Source organism: Populus euphratica, unplaced genomic scaffold (assembly GCF_000495115.2).
Source record: "Populus euphratica unplaced genomic scaffold, PopEup_1.0 scaffold59.1, whole genome shotgun sequence".
NCBI lineage: Eukaryota > Viridiplantae > Streptophyta > Magnoliopsida > Malpighiales > Salicaceae > Populus > Populus euphratica.
The window spans coordinates 629,388-637,181 of record NW_011499940.1 but is presented as its reverse complement, the minus strand read 5'-3'; the positions used below and the strand labels follow the sequence as shown (position 1 = coordinate 637,181).

Here is a 7,794-nt window from a genome sequence, read left to right as displayed (position 1 = left end):
GAATTAGTCACAATTCAATCGGCATTTGGATTCCGATTATTTCACGTCATTTGCGATTAACATTGTATTGGCGATTATTTAACGATTTTTGGAGAAAGCTATTTTTCACGAGCTCCACCGAGTTCATAACGCTGATTTCTCAATTTATTGCAAACTCCTTTCCCAATTAATCGCCGACAAGAATTTCCGTTCATGACCTGTCGCTTACGGGAGGAATTGCCGCTTATTCTATTCTTCAATATTATTTATTGGCGATTAACAGTAAGGAATTTGTTTCAACTATTCTTCTCAAGAATTCTTAATTATACTTTTTTTTTAAGGCCAAATCTATGGAAAATAACATTAAATATCCATAGATTATGATTAACGTTTTGCTGGCTGCTATCTCTTCCTAGCCAGGCATATATCAAAATCAGAAATCTTGATTTCTTGACACCGTACGATTCCGGCTGCTCCTCCGGAGCACAGCCATCTCTCACTACCTTTGTTCATACTCCATCTAAGTCTATGCATTGCAACAATTTTTGGTGGGATACTTTCAATTACATTCCCAGCTCCCTCCTTTCCTCTTCCTTTCTTTTAGTCATCTTGCTCGTCATCGATGCGTGTCAATGCCTGATCTTCTCCTACCTGTTTCTTACTCCCACTTTTAGATTTTGGTTTCTTTTTGCTTTTTGAAGCTGTCAATGTTTCATCTGATCCATCATACATACCTGGATCATCACCATGGCACAGAGCTGCAACAAGTTCGACAAACTTGATGATGAAAAGAGAGAAGAAAAGAAAAGCTAAGAAGAATACAGGGGTGAAAATTTTGCAGTTACCTAACGGTTGATCATCTGAAGTTGGGATTTTTGCGGCCTTGTTTGACACAGACAAGGGCTGCTTGGATTTTGGATTGTTCCCAACATCGTTAACTAGCCTCTTCAAAGGTAAAGGAGCATCTGGTAATGGGGTGCCAACTACAATAGCTGATTCATCCTCACTCAAGGACCCACAAGCAAAATGTGGGGCCCTATGTTTCGATGGATCTTTCTCCACTACTTTGGTTGTGAGCTGATAATGAAAGCAACACTATATAAGCTTTAGCAAATGCTCTGAAGCAGGCTAGACGTACAGATGTGGGCATCCACATATATAATTATTCAAACTCTACTATGAATTGTTTGGTAAAAGAGTAGCATCAAAGTATCAGACAGAGACTTTAGTTGTCTCAATTATTCATGCAAAGATCTATCAAGAGTGTGTTTGGATGCCGATCCTTCATGTCACTCGTGTAAGTAATTGAAACAAAATTTTGCAAACATGCTCAAGACATGTAAAACAGGTACGCTACTAAATAATTCTTGTTCACACCAATGAACCAGACTCCTGCCAAATTAAATTCATGATGCATTGTGGTTCCCCCCTCTTAGCACTCAGCATTAACAAGTGCAAGAGAATAGGTCCATGCATGACACACAGACTAGGATGTCACATGGATGTTATGTAGGAGTGTATCACAATGGAGAAATAAATCATACCTGGAAGCGGCAAACAGTACCATCTGCACTACAATATGCAACCATGCCTGTCAATTAAAAAAAAAAAAATGGAATTATGAAAAGGTTGATACAGCTAACACAACAAATAATAAGAAGCATTTTCGATTGATCCAATTGTAGTTATATGCAAATAGAAGACAGATTGTAAATTCCACCAAAGAAATACCCAAGTTACTATGTATCACTACAAAAAAAAGTTTTCAATGAAAGTGCAGGACAATGAAGTGAGACCCTGTTTCTCCAGAAGAGCTGGCCTGACGGGAGAATGAAGACGGCCCATTTACAAAACTAGAAGTTTGTTCCATTGGTTCAAAATTTTTCTCAAATCAACAGCTCACCAAATCATCTGCATTCATTTGGACACCTCATGGCCTTAACGGGTATTATTAGTCAGCTGGCATATGGGATCACTTTCTTCTCCAACTAGATTTATCTGCTACAAACAACAGAAATAGAATGGTAGACTGGATCAAAAAATCCCAGATGACGCATTTTGAAGTTTGATACTAGAGAGGGACTTATTTATGCATTAACCATAAATTAATTCCATTGATGTAGGCCTCTTGGGTTGCTAAACAACAGGACCAATCAAAATATTGATAAAGACAGTAGTTTTGTAGAAGAGAGGATCCTAATCTAAAAGAGTAGAACCCAGGATGCAACAATCAAATAACCTTGCATAGGCAACATCAGTCACAAATGCTGTAAGAAGATGATAAAAACCTGAGGGAAGAAAATGCACCTATCGTTTTGTCCCCCAATTTTGATTAAGCGATTAATGAAATTGTATCATTTCAATACTAAAGCAAATGACAACACAAGAGTACCTGTAAGCCTTGACACTTGAACGCTCCAGATAGCAAAGGAAGAGCAATTAACAACGTGCATCCCTAGTTGTTTTGGTCCAACAGAAGGTTGTCCATTGACAGCCTTTGACAAGCTCAGGAGTCTTATTATTTCATCATCAAAGGATAAAATTATACATCTGAAAATGTGAACAATTAAAGGCTCAATACAAGGGAATAAACTTATCGATAAAATCCCCAACCTGTGATTTATTTAACAAAAATAATGCAACACCTTGGATCTGGCAGTCAATACAGGCTGTATACGAGTTTTGGTGCTGGATGAAGGTCCCACAAAGGTCGGAGTGGATCACTGCAATTGTTCAGAAGCTTAGTTATACAGCAACTATATTAAAAAAATTTTTTTTTAGTAAAATAGGGATTGAGAACTTCCTCCTGCTCTGAAAACACAACAATGTTACATCATACATACAGCCACCATATGCAAAAGTATTCCACATGGAAAACTGATGAAGTAAATTAAACTCTCAGGTGTGTTTTTCTACTACCTATAAAAGAGTTCCTGGCCATTAATGTTGAGATGAGAAGCTGGACAAAAGGGAAATGTTTGTATGTATGAAAGAGGAGCATGACGCATGAGGCACCCTGATCAGTTTTTCTTAATCCTAGAGGACAAATGGATATTAGAGAATGGCCCCTCAAAAAAATACAACCACAAATAAAGATGACAAGTATGATAAGAGCATAAGATGATGCTCAACTCAAAATCCTAAAATCAAAATGATGCAAAATTCATGGAAATATATCGCTCTGACTGGAAAATGCATATCAATGTTTTGTTTACAGGAGTTTTTTATGCTGTGATTATACCAGTGATAACCCCAGACACAAAGGAACCAGAGAATAGAGTCACAAAATATTAGAATAAGCTCATAAAAAAACTATGCTCCACCTCTTTGGAGGATTGTTACTCTATAAACATTTACCACAAAAGTTCATGAAAATTTGGTGCAAGCATCAAGGAAAATGGTCTCCAAGTTTTTTGAACTTGAAGCCATGTTCTGCTCTCAGTCCAGTCACCCAAAGCTTACAGCACATAGTGGTACTGGCGTGCATTATAGTATGTCTACTCCAGGGCAAGGATAAAAGGCAGTCATGGTAGTTCTATTAAACATTCAAATCATATTCTTGAAAGTTCCATACAAAATTACATATCCATAAGTTCATCTGAAGCAAACTGAGCAATTAAGAATTTGTATATTAAATGGAACATGCAAACAGTGATATCAAAATAATGCCAAGTAATTGTGATAACAAATAAATCATACTTACCGTATGTCCCAAAACTTCAGGTCCAAATGTCCGGCAGTGAGGATAAGATTTGGACTCCCTTGGTCACTGGAAAAAAGTTTTGAGGCAGCATATTTCATATCTCAATGATAAGCACAAGAAATGAAAACTTTGGCCAGTACAATTTCTTTGAAATAAACATCTTAAAAGTTTCCATGCATCCCTTTACAGTTAAAATAGCATTATACACAAGATAAAATTTCTGGATGATTATTGACAACACAGAAATTTTAAAGGCAAGGGACATGCCATTGCTAAAGTAGCAGGATTATATATCTTCAGATCTAATAAAAAAAAGTGAAAATTTGCATCAAAATATCAGAGATAAATCAAACATACAGCTAGAAAAGTAACAGACTGAGACATCTGACATCACTAACCTTTCAGATGGGACCCATGCGATTGCTCTAATAGTAACTGTATCTGTGCTGAAACAAAGTGAAGGCCTTGTATCTGTAGATTAACAAAGGGAAAAAAATGGAATGATCAATCAATTTAGATCAGAACTCCAACCAAATTTAACATGACATAAACTGTATCCACACAATTCACACAGAAAGAACTAAAACATGAAAGTCATTAGACTCATTAGTTGTTACCAGATGCGCCACTTGCAGTGAATGTCCACAAAGCAACCTGAAAATGAGGTGATGAAAGGCAACAACTCGATTAGACTTTATCCCAAACCACGGCAGACAATTAAATTAATAACATCATAATCATAAACAACAAGATGATTGATATATTACAGTTCCATCATGGCATCCAGCAAGTAATCATGAGGGTGTGAAGCTGACCACTCTACTGCCAAAGGGATGCTGTATAAGAATTTGAAAAAAAAAAAATAGAAACAAAATAATAATAAAGTGCACAGCAAAAAAAAATATGATCAATGAGCAAAAGGCTCTATAATTAATGACAACTCTTCAACAATCTGAGTTAGGTGAATTTGGAATTCAATGATGAAAGATCTTCATCAATCGTTCTATTCAACCATACACATCACTTCAAAATCCACAAAACCCCCATTGTCAAATTCTCGTATGTGACATATACAGACAAGGATGAAAAATACTTTAGGGGCAGTCCTTTCATTCGTTCTATTATTGTTTTTCCTACTTTAGATAAATGAATGCACTTTTCTCCACTCATACAAACACGGTACAAGGGTACACTTGGGTTCCACCATATACTGCAAACCAAATCATACCATGTGAAGGTGAACTCTCCAGGTCAGAATTTCTACGAAAAGGGGTTTCTAAGCTACATATCAGATAGCCCTGTTAAAACGAAAACCCAAGTGTATTCTACAATCTCCTTAAATTCCAGCAGTACTTCATATAAATATAAGGAGCATAGAAGATATCAACAATGTTACCTATGTATACCTCCACACTTCAGAGTTGAACATCTGAATACTGGCGTTAGGTTGACAAAGCAAGGATCTGTGCCTTCTCCATTAGAAGAAGAATAAACAGATTTCATAGCATGGGGGAGAGGAACATCACATTGATAATTAATTTATGCCTAAAATTAAAAGCAACACCTAGAATTTAGAAGACTTATAGTAAGAGTTACATTATGGGCATGCTGAGGGGCAAAAGGAAAATAAAGGAATAATGGGCAAATGAAATTATATGTTTCCTAACCACTTAATATAGTGTTTGCATTTCTTCAATTTGCAACATTCCAAGTGTAAAAGTCTCCTTACAGTTTTCCAAGAAATCATCAGCATTTATGTTTTTCAGTCTATAACTCAACATGATTAGATATGACCAATTCCTTCTATTAATCATATCTGAAAATGCTAGAACTATTGGTCATTATAGAAACGTCAATCCTTCCTTGCTATGAATATTATCTCACACTAATCCACGTGAAGAAGATGACTTACACTTCCAAAGATCCATTTCCTAGCAAGACAGCAAGATAGCCCATGCGATGCTGGCATTTGGAATGGGGTGCATTTCAAGGCCGCCATTTGACATCCCATGCAACTTTTCCATTGTGAGCTAGGCATAATACAACTCTTGGCAAATCTGCATCCTTTGGAATGGAAGAAGTGGAGCTGATATCCAAAGAAACATTATCAGAACCATAAGCTGGCATTGCAGTGTTGAGTCCAGAATTCTCATGTGTTTGGTAGTTTACAGTTGAAGTGGAGTTGATATCCAAAGAAACATATCATCTTCATTATGAGTCAATAACAGTGGACAAGCAGCGCCATCATAATTAATTCCCTTCCTTGCCTTACTTTTCAATCTTCTACTTTGTGCGGTAGTTTTAAGATTTGAATTACAATCAGATAGCTATTTGGTGAAATTTTTTTGTTCTTTCACCTTGCGTTTTTGTTTGGCCTCATCTAGGATGTTTTGAGAAATACCTTCTATAGCAAGCAGTCCAGGTGACTCTTGTGGGTATTCAATAGCGAGAACTTGGACATATTGGTTGCTGCTATCCAAATTATCAAGAGTATCATTTGTTGGGTTCTTTCTAGGTTGTCCTCGTGGCCTCTTAACTTGAGCTAAATTCTCCCTTGTGGCTTCATTAACTAGAGCTAAAATCTCCTTCATGGCTTCGTTACTGGGTGATTCTTCTATTGGCTTTTTTCTAGGTCTTCCTTTTGGCCTCCTAGATGAAATCTCCGCCGTGGCTTCATTACCGGGTTATTCTTCTCTTGGCCTTTTTCTAGATCTTCCTTTTGGCATCTTAATTAAAAGCCTTTGTGGCTTCATTACTGGATGATTCTTCTATTGGCTTTTTTCTAGGTCTTCCTTTTAGCCTGTTTAATTCAACTGAATTGTCCATCTTGGATCTATTGTTTCGAGCTCCCAGTTTTGACTTCTTCATTGGAGGCGCTTCCTCATCCACACCAACGTTTAAAACACATCATATCTCGATGATGCCTCTGCCAGTAAGTGCAACACCTATCTTGTGATAGTAAGATTCACGGAAATAGCAATAAACTACAAAAATTGACAAAGGAATCAAGTCAAAGGTCCCCCAAAGAAAAGAATCCAAAACTTATGGAGGAGACACAAGATTGACAAGGAAAATATAGTCAAGCTATGGATCACACAGGGCCAACCTTGTTTTAGTTTACTAATTGACATTTTATAGTCGATTAGGCACTATGACACCGATCTGAACTATTTAAATGAATGCAGATTTACCAAATCCAGCAATCGATATCAATATATAAAGCTACTTCCAATAATTTATAAATTTGCTCAAAGATAACTGAGACTTGCAGTTTCTTTAATTGATGTTTACTGCCTCATGCTGGAATAAACCATTCTTCAGGAAGTTAGAGGTGTGAATTGGATGAATTTCCCTGGCTATCTTCTATATGTTCGCATGTCCATGTAAATGATTCCATGACCTTGTAAAGAAATGTTACCTGAATATTAGGCTCACATACATGAGCAACCCACCAATAAGAGGTCAAGTAATTAATTAAGAATTCATCTCCACAAGCATAAAAATGAAGGCATTAAGAAGGAGAGGAGAGAAAACCTCGCGTTTGATATGATTGTCAGGCCTTTCATGAACTCTAGGACACCAATCCAATGCCCAACCAGACCCAGAACATACATCACAAAGTCTTTGCTGCAACAAGATGGAAAGAGAGGTTTGAAAATGTACATATCAGGAATGGAAAAGCAATGCACAAAACTATAGAAGAAATCTGAATGTTAAAAATTAGATATATTTATATATAACCTAGAATGTCAAAAAAATCTGCAACACAATCAACTAAAACAAAACAAGCTGCAAATGAAAACTAAGGCACGTCCAATTTATACCTATATACTAGAGAAGTGGCACCACCATCTGGTCTCTCCTAAATCAGATTGCAAAGTAAAACAAATGTTATAATCCCGTAACATATATCTACAAAAAGCTAAAATACAATAAAAACGAAAAACAGACCTTCACTTATGGTACCTTAGGAACAGTTGCAGATGAGAACTGCGGTAGCTTTTCCACCAAGAACACATTTCTGCTGTGAATTATCTGTTTCACTAGCAAACCTAATTATTCTTGGGTCATACTCGGAATGCTTCCATTCACTAAATGTACATAAAAATAAA

At 36.6% G+C, this 7,794-nt stretch overlaps 1 pseudogene; it reads right to left on the bottom strand.

Annotated features, from left to right (window-relative positions):
* Window positions 1-285: 285 nt before the first annotated feature.
* Window positions 286-5,685, bottom strand: LOC105136934 (uncharacterized; annotated as a pseudogene).
* Window positions 5,686-7,794: the final 2,109 nt, after the last annotated feature.